Source organism: Microplitis mediator, chromosome 7, assembly GCF_029852145.1.
Source record: "Microplitis mediator isolate UGA2020A chromosome 7, iyMicMedi2.1, whole genome shotgun sequence".
NCBI lineage: Eukaryota > Metazoa > Arthropoda > Insecta > Hymenoptera > Braconidae > Microplitis > Microplitis mediator.
Genome location: NC_079975.1, coordinates 23,240,572 through 23,256,142, shown reverse-complemented (window position 1 = coordinate 23,256,142; position 15,571 = coordinate 23,240,572). Strand labels below are relative to the sequence as shown.

The 15,571-nt window shown below is 25.5% G+C and overlaps 2 long non-coding RNA genes across 3 annotated transcripts; one reads left to right on the top strand and one right to left on the bottom strand.

Annotated features, from left to right (window-relative positions):
• Positions 1–5,821: 5,821 nt before the first annotated feature.
• On the top strand, positions 5,822–8,064 carry LOC130672360 (uncharacterized). Its single transcript, XR_008990691.1, has 5 exons — positions 5,822–6,075; positions 6,265–7,216; positions 7,305–7,496; positions 7,612–7,754; positions 7,829–8,064. It is a non-coding gene; the product is annotated as an uncharacterized LOC130672360 (long non-coding RNA).
• Positions 8,065–8,254: 190 nt separating this feature from the next.
• Positions 8,255–15,469, bottom strand: LOC130672361 (uncharacterized). Of its 2 annotated transcripts, XR_008990693.1 has the most exons (5): positions 14,863–15,469; positions 14,450–14,588; positions 14,245–14,380; positions 13,425–13,457; positions 8,255–13,349 (listed from the first exon to the last, which is right to left on the bottom strand). It is a non-coding gene; the product is annotated as an uncharacterized LOC130672361 (long non-coding RNA). The 2 variants fall into 2 exon arrangements; XR_008990692.1 differs by lacking the exon at positions 13,425–13,457 and having other exon boundaries at positions 14,863–15,462.
• Between the last annotated feature and the right edge of the window lie 102 nt (positions 15,470–15,571).

Genomic DNA, 15,571 nt, shown 5'->3' with positions numbered 1-15,571 from the left:
ATTGTAATTAAATTTTAATTTAAAACTTTCCGAAACTAATAATTAATTATTGCTTGAGGCCTGAAGCCAATTAAATTCAAAGTATGGACGGAATAAAAAAAAAAAAATAATTGTAATTAAATTTTAATTTAAACATTTTCGGAAATAATAATTAATTATCGTATGAGGCTTCAGGGCAATGAAATTCAAAGTGTGGAGAGAATAAAATGAAAAAATAATTGTAATTACATTTTAATTTAAAACTTTTCGAATCTAACAATCAATTATCGTATGAGGCCTCAGGGCAATTAAATTCAAAGTGTGGAGAGAATAAAAAAAAAAATTATTGTAATCAAAATTTAATTCAGAATTTTTCGGCATTACTAATTAATTATTGGTTGAGGTCTCAGACCAATTAAATTCAAAGTGTGGAGAGAATAAAAAAAAATTATTGTAATTAAATTTAATTTAAAACTTTTCGAAACTAATAATTAATTATTGCTTGAGGCCTGAAGCCAATTAAATTCAAAGTGTGGACGGAATAAAAAAAAAAAATAATTGTAATTAAATTTTAATTTAAACATTTTCGGAAATAATAATTAATTATCGTATGAGGTCTTAGGGCGATTAAATTCAAAGTGTGGAGAGAATAAAATAAAAAATTGTTGTAATGAAATTTTAATTTAAACATTTTCGGAAATAATAGTTAACTATCGTATAAGGCCTCAGGGCGATTAAAGTCAAAGTGTGGAGGGAATAAAAAAAAAATTACTTGTAAATAATATTTAGTTTAGAATTTGTTAGCATTAATAATTAATTATAGTTCGGGGCCTAACTACAATTAAATTTGAAGAGTGGACGGAATAAAAAAAAAGTTATCGTATTTAAATTTTAATTTAAAACTTTGCGAAAATAATAATTAATTATTCATTGAGGCCTGTAGCCAATTAAATTTTAAGTGTGGACGAAACAAAAAAAAATAACTGTCATCAAAATTTAGTTCTGAATTTTTTGGCATTGGCATCAGGTCAATTCAAAAATTTTTTGTTATTAAATTTTAATTTAAAACATTTCAAAAATGATAATTAATTATTGCTTAAGCCCTGAAGCCAATTAAATTCAAAGTGAGGACGGAATAAAAAAAAAATAATTGTAATCAAAATGTAATTCAGAATTTTTCGGCCTTATTAATTAATTATTGGTTGAGGTCTCAGACCAATTAAATTTAAATTGTGAAGAATAAAAAAAATTAATTGTAATCATAACTCTATTTAGAATTTTTCGGCATAAGTAATTAATTATTGATTGATGCCTCAGACTAATTAGATTTAAAGTGTGGAGAGAATAAAAAAAAATCAATTGTAATCAAAACTCTATTTAGAATTTTTCGGCATTAGTAATTAATTATTGATTGAGGCCTCAGACTAATTAGATTTAAAGTGTGGAGAGAATAAAAAAAAGTTAATTGTTAATTATATATAATTTAGATTTTCCCGGAATTAATAAATAATTTAAAATGTGGACAGAATCGAAAAAAATTAATTGTAATTACAATTTAATATAGAATTTTTTGGCATTAATAATTACTTATTGATTGAGGCCTCAGACCAATTAAATTTAAAACGTACAGAGAATAAAACAAAATTAATTGTATTCAAAATGTAATTTAAAATTTTTTGGCAGTAGTAATTAATTATGGATTGAAGCTTTAGGCCAATAAAATTCAAAGTATGGAGAGAATAAAAAAAAAATTAATTGTAATTGTAATTTTAATTAACAATTTTATGGCATCAACAAGTAATTATTGTATGAGACTTCAGGCCAATCAAATTCAAAGTGTGAAAAGAATAGAAAAAAATTAATTGTAATTGCAATTTAATTTAAAATTTTTTGGCATCAATAATTAATTATTGATTGCGGCCTCAGGCTAATTAAATTTTAACTTTGGACGGACTACTTAAAATATTCATTCCTCAAAAAACTTAATTTCAAATAGAAAAACAACCGGACAAGTAATATTACAACATATGTTATTAATCGGACTATCAATAAAAAAAATTAATCTATCAAATTAAAAACAAAAGCCAATCGCTTAGCGAGAGTAAGTGCTATCTTAAGAATAAAAATTTAATTAATTTTTTTAAAATAATCAATCATCGGACAAATAAAAAATCATATGAAAGATTGACGGACAATCGAATTGTTTATAAAAAAATTTAAAAAATTATTTTTTAGCTGCTAAGTTCACAGAGGTGTTAGCAGAGCAGCTGAAACGAAACTTAATTAAAATTCGTCCATAATCACTAATGAAATACAATGAGAATCATTATTATTGTCGAAAATAAACTGAAAATTGAAATTTTAATTATTATGCTAATTTTAATTAATTTATGATGTCACAGCTGGGCTGAAAGAAGGTGCGACAGTAGCGTACATGAGTACCGAACGTAAGATGCCAGTGGATGATCTCCGCTTCTACATGTGTGTAAAGCTTAAGAAAATAGTTTCGTGGAATTCAAATGTAAATAAATACATATGTAAACAAATATTTAAATAAAGAATAAATGTTTTAATCTATAAATAATTTTATTATTAATTAATAATGAAGTAAAATTTTTAATATAAATGATAACTTTACATTGGTTTCCTAAAATGAGTATTATAAATGTTTCTAATTGAACAGGTTAGTTTGTAAATTTTGATTACAAAGACATGATACTGAAGTTAGCCAGCGTCTAATAATTTTTTATTTTTTTTAAAAACAATAAATAAAAAAAAAAAATATTTAAAAAAATTGCACTGATAGTTTTTTTTAAATATGCATATTTTTTTTTGTCGTTTATTTGTTTAAAAAAAATTCAAAAATTACTAATTGTCTGCTAACTTGAGGGTCATTATAAAAACCTTGTTAAGTTAAAACATAAAATAATGCTGCAATTCTTACGTCAGGTAGTAATTTAGGACATTTGATGGGACCTTTCATCGTATCATCCAATTTCGTCCAACAGTTTTTGATCGATCGTGTATAAGCGATATAATGGCCCAAACCATCCTTCCTAGTTGCTGGCTTAAATTCGATGACACCAGTAAGTAAATATTTTTTATTACTGATATTCAAGGTCGTTGGAATGTCCTTTAAGTTAGTTGATGATAACGGTTGCTTGTTTTTTTCAGAAAAAAATACTGATTTTTCGTAAAAATGATTGATATCCAAGTATAAATATGAAAAAATGTCTATCGATCGTTTCGCCATGATTTTTCGACAGTTTCTGCAATATAATATTTTTTCTTGAAGCGATTCGACAATGCTCTGTTCTAAATAAGAAAATCCACAATTCCATATTAATTTGGCACCAATATTTAGCACTGACTTTTTTTTTACTTCAGAATATTTACACGAAGTACAAAGTATTTTTTCGGTAACAGATTCATAATTAATCATTAATCTTTGATATAAAGTATTTACATCATCTTCACAATTAATCAAGTTATTATTTTCAGGGTACATACTGCGTAGAATTGTCATTCTTTCTTTATAAAATTCTGACGTAGCACCAGATCCAGCATACGTAACCAAAGCTGAAAAATAATTTGACTTGATAGTTTGAACGTCGACGAAATTTCGAAAATTTTTATAGTTAACGTACGCAAAAGACAGAATTTCTGTGAGACTATCAAATGGGCAAGTATTTAAAAATGATAGTTTTACATTGCCAACTTTACAAGGCCCTGCTATATTACCATTTTGTATCATTTCTTTTTTTTTTGTTTTTCTTTTATTTACATTTTTGACTGCTACGTTGTTATGGAAAATCTGCACTTCCGGAAATGGTGTAAGATATCTTCCTCGTTTTATTGGTTGACTCGGAACATCTTCAGAAATATTTTTACGTTTAATTGGAAATTTTATCTCTTTTAATTGAAAACTAGTCGATTTAGAATTAAACACAACAGAAAAATTATTTTCTGAATTTTCTTTAAGTGAAACATTTAAATCTTCTGATGCATCATTAAATGTTTTTGGAGTAGATTGATGTTTTGGATTAGCTGGAAGACTGAAATCATTATCATCATCTAAGTTAGGTAGAAGGCTTAAATTATCATCATCATCATCTAAGTTAGGTAGAAGGCTTAAATTATCATCATCATCTTCTAAGTTAGGTAGAAGACTTAAATTATCATCATCATCATCATGTGAATTCAAGTCTTTGTTCGTTGGCAGGTTTTCAAAGATTTGACCTTCATCACTACTTACACTGCTTCCTTTGAATTCTTCCATTAGATTTTCATATTCAGTGGAATCCAATCCGATATGTTCTTCAATTTTATTGTTCATTCCGATTTTGTTTCTCCAATTTTCCTCAAAATTTAAAACAGAGTTATCGTTTTTTTTATTAATTTTTTTCTTTTTATTGATATTAGTTGTTTTTACAGTCATTTGCTGCTTGTCATAAGCAGCTCTTGCTTCAATTATTTTACTTTTAATTTGGTTTACATGCTCTATTACAAACATGTCTGCTCGACATGGTTGACGATCAGTTAAAACGTGATCTTTGATGTTTTTAAAATAATTTTCGGAACGGGCTGATGTTGCTACTAAATTTTCTGATCCGTAATGCGAAACCATTACATTTGTCCAAGCAGGAAACTTACTAAATAAGCGCTGTAATCCTGTTAAAATGCTTGGTAATAAATATGGATTAGCGTCATCAAAATTTACTGAGATACTTGAATGTGCATTATTATTTGCTTGAACAAGGTTTTTAACATAATCTAGCAAATCGAAATAAGGTGGTGAATTTTCATCATTCGATTCATTTAAATTAATTTCATCATCATTTTTATCATCATCATCATCATCATCATCATCATCATCATCATCATGACAAGGTACATGATGTTCACAAGATTTTTTCTCTTTACAAGTACCGTCATTTTTTATCTTTTTATAATTAATGCTGTCATCAAATTTAAATGTTTCAATTTTTCCCAGGATCCACTTTATTTCTTCTTTGCAGCCATATTCGTTTTGGCATATTTTCAATAATGCTCTCATTGACTTTTCGATGACCTCGAGAGTTTCCATCGTAGTCATGAGACCAATTGCTCGCAAGTAAAAGTCCTTCACAACAAATTTAGCTGACGAAAAACACTTGAATCTTGATACCGAATGTATCAAATGGGCAATATCTACGCGTAGGAAAGGTCGTGGTAAAAGTTTGCTTTTTCCCATCAAATATAAATAGGAGTTTGATAGATACTGCTTGTAGGTCATATTATTCATGGCTAAGCATATTCCGTTTTGCAATGCTTCAGACATATCTGTAACGATTTCTAGTGGAATTTTCGCTTTTGTTGAAATCAACTCTCTGAGCCAAAATTCTATAATTTTTGTATCATGACGTTCAGAGAGCATTTGACATATTGGAACGATTAAGGAACCAATATAAGTGACGATTTGGTACAAAAATATTGGGCCATTAAAATAGTCTTCTGCAGCAGCTATTTTCCGAACAATACTTCCAGTTGCATCAATGGATACAATTGGATTTAATTTTAATAAATCATTGTATACGTCAATTTGTTCGGGAGTCCAATAAATGACGAAAAATTTATCAAATCCGATTTGTTTGATAATTGGTCGAAATTGAACGTCATTATTTTTTAAATTTTTAAAAGACTCCCAAACGTTTCCAATTACTCCAAGGCGTTTCTTTTTACCTTGGTGGCGTATTTGATTCAAAACAGGTCTATTCGGGATAATAGGAGCTGGGTCATCACGATATTTTTGAAATTTATTGATTAATCTTGCATTAAAAATTTCAGTTTTTTTGAATTCTAGCTCCTCTTCGAATTCTCGTCTACGATCTCCAGAGACATGCCTTTTTTTCGAATGTGGAATTTTTTTGGTGTTCAGCGTAAAGATTGTCATTGAAACGTCATTATCTTCACAAAATTGAAACACACATTCTCCATAAATTGCAGCGTTACAAAGCTTATCAGCGCACGAACCATCAAATTTGATTATAAATTTTTCTTCATTGTCATTACTATCAAGTTTATAAATTTTTTGACTTTTGAAACTATATGCACAAGGTAATTTTTGATCTAGATAAATAATTTCTGAAATAATATCAGCCCAACCCTTATTTAAGGCGTGATACTTTTTTTTATTGCGGTCAGTTTTTTCAATCGGTTTTATTTTCAACCACTGTTCTTTACTTAAAATAATATTAAAATTAATTAACCTTCTTTTTCTTGGATTTTTTTCTTGTGGGTGAATAGTAAAATCAGGATCTTGATCTTCACACTCACTAATTTGACGTGAACTTTCACTATCCTTGGAGGAAGTAGTTTCATTTTCAATTGTCTCTGCAAAATTTGAATTTCGTCCTTGTTGATACAAATTGAAAATATCATTTCTATTTTGACGACAATCAAAATACAAAGAAATTGGAGTCTTTAGATATTTTCCAGAGTCAAGTTTCCAAACAGCGCAAATTTCTTTCCAGATTGGATCGCCTTTCGGTTTCAATGTTCCATCGTCAATACAAATATCAAAATCTTGTATCCTTTTTAAAACTTCAACAAATGAAATAGCAGCCCAAGATGTCATATTTATTACAGTTTATTAATATAATTAAATAATAGACGAATTGAATAAATAAAAAAATAATCGATTGCATATAAAAAAATTGTATTTATAAAATGGCGATGGGAACAATTTTAACAGTAGTCATTGTTACTTTGATAGTGTTTTGTTTTTGGTAAAAAATTAAAATGGGCGATCCCCTTTAGATTTGAAACAGATTTTCGATCTAAAACAAATTTTAAATGATGAAATTTTTTATGATAAAAAAAAAAAATAATTATTCGTTTGTTTACAAATTAATTAATGAAATTTCTACTTCTTAGAAAAAAAGAGTTTAAATTATTGAAATTTTTCATTTTTATGTGATAGAGGAATCGTATTATTTTTTTATTCATTTTCAGAAACATAAAAGAATGATTTAAATTAAAAATCTTAATTAAATAAAATATAATGTTACTTAATAAAAAAATTCGTAATTGAGATAGTAAAAAAAAAAAAAAAAAGTAAACAACTAAAAAATTCAATAAAATAATCATAAATAAAATAATTTAGATAGTTTAACGAAATTTATTTCACGTAATATTGATAATAAATAAATGAAAATAATAAGTAAATGATTTGATAATCTACTAAAATTAAAACGCAGTAAATAAATTTAGTAGCAATACTCGTAGCCATATAAGGCGTTATTGTTGGTAATTTTTATTAATAAGTTTATTTATTTATATTTCAGTGATTTTAAGTCAATAGAGCAAAAATATATTGAAAATGGAATTTCAGATCGCACTTTAGACGTATATAATTTACCACAAGAAGATGTTGATGAGTGGTACTCAGTAATTTTTAAAATAATTAAAGCTCATTTACGTTATCCTGTATTAATGGTTAAAATTAATGATTTCAAACAATGCTTACAAAAATTAAGGTAACTCATGTTTATTAAAAAATTGATATTTAACTTTCTTTAGTAACATGCAACCTAGACAACAGTCTACAGAACTACTTAATCAAATATTTAATAAAATGAATTTTAATTTTAGAATGGAAAATGAATAAATTAAAAGTTTATATGCAGTACTTTATGCTTAAAACGTTCATCACTAATTAATAGTTTATCGTAAGAAATTACATTAATTCCTACATTGAAGTCATGTTGTTGGACAGATATAACAGTATCAATCAAGTAAATATTTTTCATCTTCTTTTCTTTTTATTATTTAATATAATAATTAATTTAACTTATCTTTAATATTTTAGTGTTAAATCATCATCATGTAGCGGAACCAACATTATTAATGAAGTCGACATTATTGTGGAGTATTAGTAAAAAGTATTTATTCGAATCAAATCTTGGCAAATTTAATTTCATAAGATATATGGTCGTAACTTTGCTACAAAATATATATGATAACGAAGAACATTAACAAAAATCTGTTCATTAATTGAATTGAATTTAATTATTTTATATTTATATATTAAATAAAGCCATAATTAAATATTAAAAAATTTATTTAATAATTATTTCAGTACATAAGTATTTTGGTTACAAATTAAGTTACATATTAAGTTGGCGCGGAAATTTAATACTTTTTAATGATTATTTTTTTATTCTCACCACACTTTACATTTAATTGGCCTCAAGCCTCATACAATAATTAATTATTGATGCCGAAAAGTTTTAGATTAAAATTTAATTACAATTATTTTTTTTTTATTTCATCCATACTTTAAATTTAATTGGCTTCAGGCCTCAATCAATAATTAATTAATTATTCCAAAAAAATCTAAATTGTATTTGAATTACAATTAATTTCTTTTTATTCTCTCCACACTTGAAATTTAATTGCCCTGAGGCCTCAATCAATAATCTATATTATTAAGAGAATAAGAAAAATTTTGTTCCCGACATATCTACATAATAGAATTAGTTAATGTTATTAAAATTGGTGTCATTAGATAGGTCTTGACTTGAATTTGTGCCTTTTCATAGTTTAAATTTTTTTTAATTGCCAAGTATTGAGTTAAATAGATTCATCTAAATCATTCGAATTACATTTAAATTACACGAGAAAAAGACGATCGTATTTATTTTTTTTCAATAAATTAATACTTTAATTATTCTCTCAATAAATATGACTGAATGTCACTGAATATATAGCTATATTATTTATATCGCGGTACTTATTCCAAAATGACGGATTTTTATACTCCCTTTTGGTTTTAGGAAGCTTCTCAGAGCCAAAAAGTGTGCAAAGAAAAAAAAAGGATTTATTGACACAAAAAATATTCTCTCGCCTAAAGCAAGTTTTTACTGACCCCAAGAAATTTTTTGCATTGTGAATTGAAAGAAAAATTGATTTCGAACTAAAGAAACAAATAATTGATGCAAGGAATTATTTCTTGAGCAAAAAAATCTTTCCGCGCCCCAAGACAATTTTTGTATTTAATTGATAATGCATAAAATTTCTTGGTGCAAATTGAAATTTTATTGTGGCAAGAAATCCTTTCTTTCTGCGTATTCTATAAATTTAGTAGTGATATTAGGGAAGTCGCGTGGTAATTGCAGGTTGCTCGTTAATTATAAATGCCGAAAATTACTAAATTATTTTATAATTACATTTAAGACTTTTTTTTATTCTCTTCACTGTTTAAATTTTATTGCCCTGAAGGCCCATACAATAATTAATTACGAATTCCGAAAAATTTTAATTCAATTACAATAACATTTAATATTTTTCTATTCTTTCCACACTTTGAATTTAAATGGCCTGAGGTCTCATACAATAATTAATTATTGAGGCCGAAAAATTGTTAATTAAATGACAATAACAATAAAGTTTTTTTTATTCTCTCAACACTTTGAATTTAATTGGCCTAAGGCCTCCATCAATAATTAATTAGTAATGCCGAAAAATTCTGAATTAAATTTTGATTACAATTATTTTTTTTTATTCTCTGTAAGTTTTAAATTTAATTGGTCTGAGGCCTCAATCAATAAGTAATTATTAATGCCAAAAAATTCTATATTAAATTGTAATTACGATTAATTTTTTTCTATTCTGTCCACATTTTAAATTTAATTATTAATTCCAGGAAAATCTAAATTATATGAAATTAACAATTAACTTTTTTTTATTCTCTCCACATTTTAAATCTAATTAATCTGAGGCCTCAATCAATAATTAATTACTAATGCCGAAAAATTCTAAATAGAGTTTTGATTACAATTAATTTTTTTTATTCTTCACAATTTAAATTTAATTGACCTGATACCTCAATGAATACTTAATTTTTAATGCCAAAAAATTCAGAACTAAATTTTGATGACAGTTATTTTTTTTTGTTTCGTCCACACTTTGAATTTAATTGCCCTGAGGCCTGATACGATAATTAATTGTTATTTCCGAAAAGGTTTAAATTGAAATTTAATTACAATTATTTTTTGTTTTATTCTGTCCACACTTTGAAGTTATTAACTTCAGGCCTCAATTAATAATTAATTATTATTTTCGAAATGATTTTAATTAAAATTTAATTACAAATAATTTGTTTTTTATTCTCTCCACACTTCAAATTTTATTGGTCTGAGACCTCAACCAAACATTTAATAAGTAATGCCGAAAATTTCTGAATTACATTTTGATTACAATTATTTTTTTTTTTTATACTCTCCACACTTTGGATTTAATTGGTCTGAGACCTCAACCAATAATTAATTAATGATGCTGAAAAATTCTGAATTACATTTTGATTACAATAATGTTTTTTTTCTATTCACTCTACACTTTGAATTTAATTAGTCTGAGACCTCAACCAATAATTAATTAATGATGCCGAAAAATTCTGAATTACATTTTGATTACAATTATTTTTTTTTTTTTATTCTGTCTACACTTTGAATTAAATTGGCTTCAGGCCTCAAGCAATAATTGATTATTAGTTTCGGAAAGTTTTAAATTAAAATTTAATTACAATAATTTTTTTTTTATTCTCTCCACACTTTGAATTTAATTGGTCTGAGACCTCAACCAATAATTAATTAGTAATGCCGAAAAATTCTGAATGAAATTTTGATTACAATAATTTTTTTTTTTATTCTCTCCAAACTTTGAATTTAATTGCCCTGAGGCCTCATACGATAATTAATTATTAGATTCGAAAAGTTTTAAATTAAAATTTAATTACAATTATTTTTTTTTTTTTATTCCGTCCATACTTTGAATTTAATTGGCTTCAGGCCTCAAGCAATAATTGATTATTAGTTTCGGAAAGTTTTAAATTAAAATTTAATTACAATAATTTTTTTTTTATTCTCTCCACACTTTGAATTTAATTGCCCTGAGGCCTCATACGATAATTAATTATTATTTCGGAAAATGTTTAAATTAAAATTTAATTACAATAATTTTTTTTTTATTCCCTCCACACTTTGAATTTAATTGCCCTGAGGCCTCATACGATAATTAATTATTAGATTCGAAAAGTTTTAAATTAAAATGTAATTACAATTATTTTTTCATTTTATTCTCTCCACACTTTGAATTTCATTGCCCTGAGGCCTCATACGATAATTAATTATTAGATTCGAAAAGTTTTAAATTAAAATTTAATTACAATAGTTTTCATTTTATTCTTTCCACACTTTGAATTCAATCGCCCTGAGGCCTCATACGATAATTAATTATTATTTCCGAAAATGTTGAAATTAAAATTTAATTACAATTATTTTTTTTTATTCTCTCCACACTTTGAATTTAATTGGTCTGAGACCTCAACCAATAATTAATTAGTAATGCCGAAAAATTCTGAATTAAATTTTGATTACAATAATTTTTTTTTTATTCTCTCCACACTTTGAATTTAATTGCCCTGAGGCCTCATACGATAATTAATTATCATTTCGGAAAATATTTGAATTAAAATTTAATTACAATTATTTTTTTTTATTCTCTCCACACTTTGAATTTAATTGGTCTGAGACCTCAACCAATAATTAATTAGTAATGCCGAAAAATTCTGAATTAAATTTTGATTACAATAATTTTTTTTTTATTCTCTCCACACTTTGAATTTAATTGCCCTGAGGCCTCATACGATAATTAATTATTATTTCCGAAAATGTTGAAATTTAAATTTAATTACAATTATTTTTTTTTTTTTATTCCGTCCACACTTTGAATTTAATTGGTCTGAGACCTCAACCAATAATTAATTAGTAATGCCGAAAAATTCTGAATTAAATTTTGATTACAATTATTTTTTTTTTATTCTCTCCACACTTTGAATTTAATTGCCCTGAGGCCTCATACGATAATTAATTATCATTTCGGAAAATATTTGAATTAAAATTTAATTACAATTATTTTTTTTTATTCTCTCCACACTTTGAATTTAATTGGTCTGAGACCTCAACCAATAATTAATTAGTAATGCCGAAAAATTCTGAATTAAATTTTGATTACAATAATTTTTTTTTTATTCTTTCCACACTTTGAATTCAATCGCCCTGAGGCCTCATACGATAATTAATTATTATTTCGGAAAATGTTTAAATTAAAATTTAATTACAATTATTTTTTTTTATTCTCTCCACACTTTGAATTTAATTGGTCTGAGACCTCAACCAATAATTAATTAGTAATGCCGAAAAATTCTGAATTAAATTTTGATTACAATAATTTTTTTTTTATTCTTTCCACACTTTGAATTTAATCGCCCTGAGGCCTCATACGATAATTAATTATTATTTCCGAAAATGTTTAAATTAAAATTTAATTACAATTATTTTTTTTTTTTATACCGTCCACACTTTGAATTTAATTGGCTTCAGGCCTCAAGCAACAATTAATTATTAGTTTCGATAAGTTTTAAATTAAAATTTAATTACAATAATTGTTTTTTGTTATTCTCTCCACACTTTGAATTTAATTGGTCTGAGACCTCAACCAATAATTAATGAATAATGCCGAGAAATTCTGAATTAAATTTTGATTACATTTTTTTTTTTATTCCGTCCACACTTTGAATTTAATTGGCTCTGAGCCTCAAACAATAATTAATTATTATTTTCGAAAAGTTTGTAATTAAAATTTAATTACAATAATTTTTTTTTTATTCTGTCTACACTTTGAATTTAATTGGCTTCAGGCCTCAAGCAATAATTAATTATTATTTTCGAAAAGTTTAAAATTAAATTTTGATTACAATTATTATTTTTTTTTATTCTCTCCACACTTCGAATTTAATTGGCTTCAGGCCTCAAGCAATAATTCATTATTATATTCGAAAAGTTTAAAATTAAATTTTGATTACAATTATTTTTTTTTTTTATTCCGTCCACACTTTGAATTTAATTGGCTTCAGGCCTCAAGCAATAATTAATTATCATTTTTGAAATGTTTTAAATTAAAATTTAATTACAATTATTTTTTTTTTATTCCGTCCACACTTTGAATTTAATCGGCTTCACGCCTTAATTAATAATCAAGTATTGATGCTGAGAAATTCAGAATTAAATTTTGATTACAATAATTTTTTTTTTATTTCGTCGACTTTTCAAATTTAATTGCACTGAAGCCCCGTACAATAATTAATTATTAATGCTGACAAATTCTATACTCAATTTTAATTATATTAATTTTTTTTCTTATTCTCTACACACTTTAAATATAATTACAAGATTACGTGATTGTAGATTGATGCACTCCAATTATCTTGAACAATCGGGTGTTGAAATAATTATTGTTTTTTCTTGTAACATTTAAGCTCCATTTACTATCTGCAATTAATAATCAAATGTTTCAGTTATTAACAATCACATTAAAAAAAAATTGTAATTACATTTTTATATTACATTATTTGTAGTAGACATTATATAGACAGAGATCTGAAAGTATCAATTAAACATTGGGGATTAAATTTTTACAGTAAAATATTAAACGAAAAATGTTCAAAATTATTATATTTAAATTTTTAATTTTTTTTGCCAACATGCGTTTTAAAAAAAAAAATTTTTTTTTAATTCATAGCGGTAAAATAATAATATTTTCCACGCCGCACTAATTTTAGCCGCTATTATAAATGGACCACATGTTTATTTATTGTAACTGATTAAATGTTAAAACTTTAATAATTTTTTTATTTATTTATTTGGATTTAATAGTATTCTTACTTCTCAAAAATATGCCATAACTTTCAACTGTCATAGTCGTATTGAAATTTTATTAATTAATTAATAAACAATCAAAACCTCAAATGAAAAAAGGACAACTTAGTCGTAATTTCGTTTATATATATAATTTTAAAAAATTACTTACAGATGATGTCTATTATGAGTTAATTGAAATTTGTCGAATAAATTTTAGCCTGAAAAATTTTCAAATTAGAATTATAAAATTTACATGACGATTTCGCTGGAAGTTTCTTTCCAAATTTTGTTTAACTCCCAATTGATATCAACTGTAAGTATTTTTTTTTTTAAACCTATATCCAAGCAAAATTACGACTACGTTGACTGTTTTTTAATTAATGCTTTAGTTGTTTTTTAATTTATTAATAAAATTTTGATACGCTTGTGACAGTTGAGTTATTTAATATTTATAAAAAGTGAGAGGCACTGTCTGAAAATGGCCTTAAATATGATATATTGTCAGATGTAAAATTAAAAAACTTACTTCCATTAAGTAATACATTCCCCGAATGGTATCGAAAACTTTTCTCAACATTAAATGTTATTTTTTTTTTCATCTTTTATTGGACCAGTGGTCTGATTGAGTATTCAATCATTTCCCCCAAAAATTCATCATCACCCTACAAATAAAATTTTAATTATGATCATTGTTGATAAGCCTTCCGAAAATAATGATAATCAAAACAAACCTGTAATGTTATTAAATCAGCCGACTTAGGCATTATTAGCATCATGATGTTACCATAAAGTTGAAATTGTTCCAGGATCCTTCAAGTAAATTTATTTACTAGTCATGTTGTCACGATAAACAATGCAGTGATTGTTCACCTGTTCGAAAAAAAACGCAATTAAAGACAACTGAATAGTATAAGATATTAAAATAATTCGTCGATTTAATTGTGTATCTATTATTTGCGTGGTTATTAAGCATACCTGAGTAACATAGAATATATGTAAGCATATATGATTTTATAAATTTCGGCAATAGCCTTTTTATATTTTACTACATTATTTGTTTACAAAAATTTTATTTTTTTTGCAATAACCGCAAATAATATTAATACATTCAATTAAAAAATAATAGTAAACATTGAAAACTAACCTCTTTCAATAGCAATACTCCAATTATCCATTTCATAAAACCAATGTAACTTTATCGGTGTCATTGTTATCGATTTCAATAATTATAAATTATCAATCGATACTAATTTTATCGTACAATAAATAACAATTTATATGTATTAACTTATACGTACATATATTTATTTATTTAAATATTTGTTTATATTTGTATTCTACACGACTATTTGTTTAGGCTCGACACACATGTAAAAATTCTCAGCGACTTATGTTCGTACTCATGCACTCGACTTCCCCCACCCCCGATCTGCCCCCACTACCGACCTATGACGTCACATGATAATTAAATGTGCATCGTAATTATGATTTCAATTTATTAGCATTAAATTTGAATATTTCGCTAAATAAATCATTGCTCTCGATAGAAAAAAAGGGGAGCAATTTAATGACGGCGATAAATATTAAAAATAAAGTTTATTAATTGAGTTATACACAAAATTAGTTTTGTATTTTTAATTGACGATAATTAATTAAATATTGTTTTTACGACTGGAGCAATTTTTGATTCTGAAAGAGCATTTAGAGAGCAATTTTTTGGTATATTCGGAATGTCCAAAAATCAAACTTGCGCGCTAACTTAATTGTGGTCTACTACTTTAGTAGTAACTATTATTATTATTATTATTATCATGACATTAGGAAAAGTATTAAACGGCTGCTTATCTGCCGCG